A 6000-nucleotide genomic window follows, 5' to 3' on the forward strand; every position below is an offset into this window, starting at 1 on the left:
ACAAGTCTAAAATTATCTACATTATCCCTTTCTCCCTTTTTATAAAGCGGCTTTACTACTGAGTACTTTAATCGCTCAGGAAACTGACCATTCCTAAAGCAAAAATTACAAATATGGCTAAATACAGGGCTAACATGTGCATCACAGTACTTTAATATTCTGCTAGATACTCCATCATAACCATGACAGTCCTTAGTCTTCAGTGATTTAATTATTGACTCAATCTCCCTCTTGTCTGGATCACAGAGGAGTATTTCAGACATCACTCTTGACAAGGCATTTGCCGAGAAAGTTATATGATTTCCTGTAGAAACTAAATTTTTATTTAATTCACCAGCAATGCTCTGAAAATGACTGTTAAATACTGTACATATTTCTGATTTATCAGTAACAGAAATATTTTTACTGCAAACTGACTTTATATTGTCGACCTTGTACTGCTGACCAGACACTTCCTTCACAACTGACCATATGGTTTTAATTTTGTCCTCTGAATTAGCTATCCTATTTGCATACCACATACTCTTTGCCTTCCTGATAACATTTTTAAGCACCTTGCAATACTGTTTGTAATGGGCTATTGTAACTTGATTGTGACTACTTCTAACATTTTGATATAATTCCCACTTTATTCTACATGATATCCTTATCCCACTAGTTAGCCACCCTGGCTGCCCATTACTGCTAGTACCCCATTTAGAACATTCTAAAGGGAAGCAACTCTCAAAGAGCAAGAGAAATGTGTTAAGGAAATCATTTTATTTATCATCTATGTTTTCGGCACTATAAACATCCTGCCACTCTTGTTCCTTGACAACGTTTAAAAAACTCTCTATTGCTGTTGGATTAACTTTCCTACATAGTTTGTATTTAAATATGACATTGGTTTGAGTACAGAAGCCTTTTAGTGTTAAAATTTGTGCATCATAGTCTGAAAGGCCATTCACGCTTTTACTAACAGAATGCCCATCTAGTAATGAAGAATGAATAAAAATGTAGTCTATGGCTATGCTACTGTTCCCCTGCACCCTAGTTGGAAAAAAAACAGTTTGCATCAGGTCATGTGAATTTAGGAGATCTACCAACATCCTTTTTCTTGCACCATCAGATACAAAATTTATGTTGAAGTCACCACATATGACTAGTTTCTGGTACTTCCTACAGAGTGAATCAAGAACCCTCTCTAGCTTGAGCAGAACTGCCCTGAAGTCGGAGTTAGGGGACCTATAAACATCAACAATTAGAAGTTTAGTTTCACTAAATTCAACTACCACTGCACAACATTCAAATATCTGCTCAGTGCAGTGTCGTGATACGTCTATGGACTCAAATGGAATACTGTTTTTTATGTACAGAGCCACTTCCTCACCCAGCTAGGAACTCCTTGAGAAACAGCCAGCTAATCTGTAGCCTGGTAAAGGAAGCCTCTGAATTGTCAAATTATTTAAGTGGTGCTCTGATATACCAATAATTTCATAGTCAACATCTATAAGCAGTTCACTAACTTTATCTCTAATACCTCTTATATTTTGATGAAATATGCTAATTCCTTCTCTACATGGAAACATTACATCCTTGAAAGGTGAGCCCTTAATTACAGGGACTTCCTTTAAGCATGTATACTTATCAGCCCTAACACCAACTACAACAGGAATTTTTCCATAAGTGACACCACCACCCACTACACTGTCATCTGTAAGCTTAGCCAACATCCCCATCCCATATCTGTTGAGGTGCAGGCCATACCTAGTGAAACCCAATCAACTGATAGACCCAACTGGTACCACTGAGATGTGACCCATGCCCTCTGCCATCAGCGTCCTCCCCAGCCCCACGTTAACATGCCTAACAGCCGCATCAAGGTGAGCTCGATCATGATGCTGAAACAGTTGCACAAAATGCACATTAGTGCCACCAGCTTGAGTAGCTATCTTAACCAGGTCACCACCTACATCATATTCCCCGCCCCTCTCGAGACTGTTCCCTGCTCCACCCACTATCACTACCTGATCCTCCTTCGTAAAATTCTTACATAATTCTCCTATACTGTCAGTCATCTGAGCCAACCCTGCACTAGGCTTCACAATGCTGGTGACCTGGTACTCACTCCCCAACACTTCCTGCAACTGCTGGCCCACACCTCTACCATGAGAACTACCTAGCAGCAGAACCTTCTTCTTTCTACTAGACTTTGCGACTAACCTAGGCCTCCTAATTGCTGAGGACTGCTGCATGTTCCCTACATCTACAGCTACACGAGGTAAATATATTTACAGACTCAGGCAGTGAAATTTCCCTATTCTCTCAGGAGTTTTTACAAATGATGAGAAATAAATGTTGTGTCCTATATTGTCTGTTATGAAGGTATATACTGTAGGGGTTATTAGAAGGAAACGTAAGGTGATTTAACAAGAAATACTTACACCTATACGTGTCGTAAATTACTGATTTATTCAAACTTTACTGATAGTACCAAATGCTAACTTACAAATATTATTTGCTGTAGATTGGTTATTGAAGCATAATGTGACCAGATTTTAATGCAGAATTATTGTTCTGGAAAATTGATGATTGTCGGGCAGTTTTACCTGTTAAGATGGACCCCGTGATGTGTTAAAAAGACACATCGGTCAACAATATATGTTTAACTACAAATGTGAGATTGATGAACCAGGGAGAACCTAGACATAGTACACAAATTGATAACTAACAAAGACATAGTAAGCTTTATGAATCCGTCCTCTTAGGGAAGGAGCAGAAAAAGAGTTATACAATATCATATGGAAATATAGATTGGTATTCTCTGATAAACCAGCAGGAACAAGGAATTATATTTGTCAAAATAAAAGATGAAACACTTGTTGTGTAAACCTCATCCTGAAGTTTACGAACTGCGGTACAGGAAGGAATAAATAAAATGATAGGAAATCAAGTTACTGAATGTTGTGTGTGTATGACAATTCATTGCTAATTGTTAAAAAAAGGCACAGGCAGTGTGCACCTGGTCTTAGCTGCACATACTCTCAATAAGCATATAACAGACGAAAAGATGGAGATTTATGTGCACCAGTTGATTGCTCTCTAGGGTTGAACACGCCAAATATTTCAGTTCAGAGAATGTGACACCTTGATACTGGCAAGTAAAATTACATGAAAAATTGAATCATTATACAGCTTTCTAATTTGATGGAAAGTCATATCAATTTACAAATGCTACCTTTTGGACTAAGTACTTCAGTTTCAGCATTTATTCGAGCCTTAGATGAAGCTTTAGAGAAAGAATAATTGCATCTAGTAGGAATACATGGCATTAAATTGGATTTGGAAAGAAGATGAACCATAAAAGATTGTCTAGAACATAAAATAACTACGCACTTTTCTCAGACTAACCAGATTTTATTGCCGATATGTGCAGGATCAGGTATGAACAATGCCTCCCTGTTTATCATTAATACAACAGTGGTCTAAATGGGTATGGAATGAATGGGCAGCAGAAGCTTTTAAGATTATTAAAGAAGCATTAGCAAAAGCACATGTACTGAATCACTCTTAAGTTAGCAACGAACACTTCAGAAAATGGTGTTGTGGCAGAATTGTTTCAAGGACAATGGAATCTGGAAATTGACAAACATAGGACTATCACTTTTACTAGTAGAAGCTGTAACAAACATGAGTAAAATTACACAGCTACAGAGAAGGATTTCTACTGTTGTTTGGAGTATACAAAAATTGCAGACATTAATTTGAATGAAATGAAATGTACTGTGGGACCAGGTGTCATTTTCTGATTACTTTTTTTAACAATTAGTTACACCAATAATAGATAAGGATCTAGCCTCAAGAATAAAGCGAGGCATAAATACTTTAGCATCAGATTTCAGCAATGCTCACAGGCCAGAAGATTATCAGATGAGCAGGAAGTACGAACAATTATTTATATTTTGTTCTGGAGACTAAACAACACCGCCCCTATGTTGAAGTTATGCATACCTTGAAGTGCAGAAGAAGATTTAATGTGGTTTATCCATAAGAAATATGGGCATATTGGTGTCCACAAGTGCATCAGGCACATGAATAAATTTTATTACTTTAAGAACTCAAGTAGGAAAACTAATTTATAAATTATAAGACTGATTGCTGCACTCTATAATTTATAAATCACATAACAGTTGCTGAGTGCACACACTTTTCTAATGGAAGATAACCTGAGGAAAATAATAAACCACTGCACTCCTGTGTAAGTTATATCCAATAATACAAAAAGAATTACACGATTCAACGGCTGCTGAAGGTTGAGGAGTAACTTACATCTTTGTACTAATAGATTGTTGGTCAAAATATGTAAAACATTACCCTATTAAACAAGCCAACACAGATAAAATAATAAAATGTTTAAGAGACTATTTAAAAGAAGTGGGTAAGCCTTTTATATTCCATACTGATAATGGATCACAATTTACAAGAAATAACTTGGAGGAATTTTTAGCATGGGAAGATATAAATGCATCCATCTCGAAATATCATCCACAGTCAAATCCTTGGGAATTTTTAATGAAGGAAATTGGACTTCTATGTAGAGCTTATTGCCCTCATACGCTAAGTTCCCGACTATACTGAATGAATTACTCCATTAGTCTAAAGGTCTGTCACCAGTAGAAACAATGAATAGGACTTTTATTGGTGAACAACTATTAAAGTTGTTCAGCAGGCCACCTTCAGTACCTATTGAAGCACCAGAACTATAGAATATGCTAAAGGGAAATGTATGAAAACATGCGGAAAGTAGATTAAAAATGCAATGAAAAACCAGTTTATGTGATTTTTTTTTCCATTCAGCAAAGGACCCTATAATGTGCTGCGTATACCATGTACAAAGGCAGTATACTAAGTAGACTCAGAGTCTACCAGGAGAAGAGCTTATGCAACAGTGATACGTTAAAGAAATTTAAATCCTCAGGAGAATCTGCCACCTTTACAGATTACATGGTTTGATGACTGCCAGATTCTGAGATAAGTGCTTCATTGCTTAATATTTAGTTTTCCATGGAGCGATTTCTTCCTCTTCAACTATCCTGTTATCTGTGATTTACAACTCTCTTATTTCACTATCTTGCACCATGCGAGTAACAGAGAAAGACTTATTTTGGGCATAAAAAACATAGCTGCTGAGAATTCTTCCAGGTTGTATGCCGTGGTCCATGGAACTCTTCTATCCCTTACGTTTTGTCCAAAGCTACGATGGACGTCTTCAGAGGTGCTCATGGTTGTCCTGAGTCTTGCCGACTGCAAGACTCAGCACAACCAGGAGTACCTCCAAAGGTGTCCAACGTAGCTTTGGACTAAATGTCAGGGATAGAAGAGTTCCATGGACCACGGCCATACAACCTGGAATAATTCTCAGCAGCTAAAACATCTGGTCGTGAAAGCCTTCATTGTATGATAAAAAACATACATTACTGAATAGCGATTATAAACTGTATTTGAGCAAAACAATAGTGCTTTTGTATATTTTGGTCATGGGATTTTCTACCTTTTCTTTCTTGTTCTGAAAAATGGTTTGGTTTCATATTACTTTTGTAGAGGAGATTAGGTAATGTAAGATGTTAGGTAGGTTCTTTGAGTAAGGTACTTGTAATCAAATATGTGTGTTTCATAGTGATGAAATACTGTAGGCAACCTTTGACTTACAGACTGATGATTACAAAGGGGTGTCATTTGAATCAACTTTTGGGGCCTGTATGTTGAAACCAGGACATGTCCGTTATGTAAGGCAAGCCACTCTTCCGGTGTGTTGGTGAAGGACCCATCAGGATGGGTACCTTGGGGTTGTGGGTAGTATGGAAATCTGTCTCTGGGGATCTATCTTCTTTATTTCTTCTGTCCTAACACACTCTGGTATTTCCTTTCCTCCTCCTACAGTTGGAGTACCAGTTCTGTCTTCCCTCTTTCCAGATTCATATGTTCATATTGCTGAAACCCTTCTTCTTTTATCCGTGCCGC

Source organism: Schistocerca cancellata, chromosome 6 (genome assembly GCF_023864275.1).
Source record: "Schistocerca cancellata isolate TAMUIC-IGC-003103 chromosome 6, iqSchCanc2.1, whole genome shotgun sequence".
Lineage (NCBI taxonomy): Eukaryota > Metazoa > Arthropoda > Insecta > Orthoptera > Acrididae > Schistocerca > Schistocerca cancellata.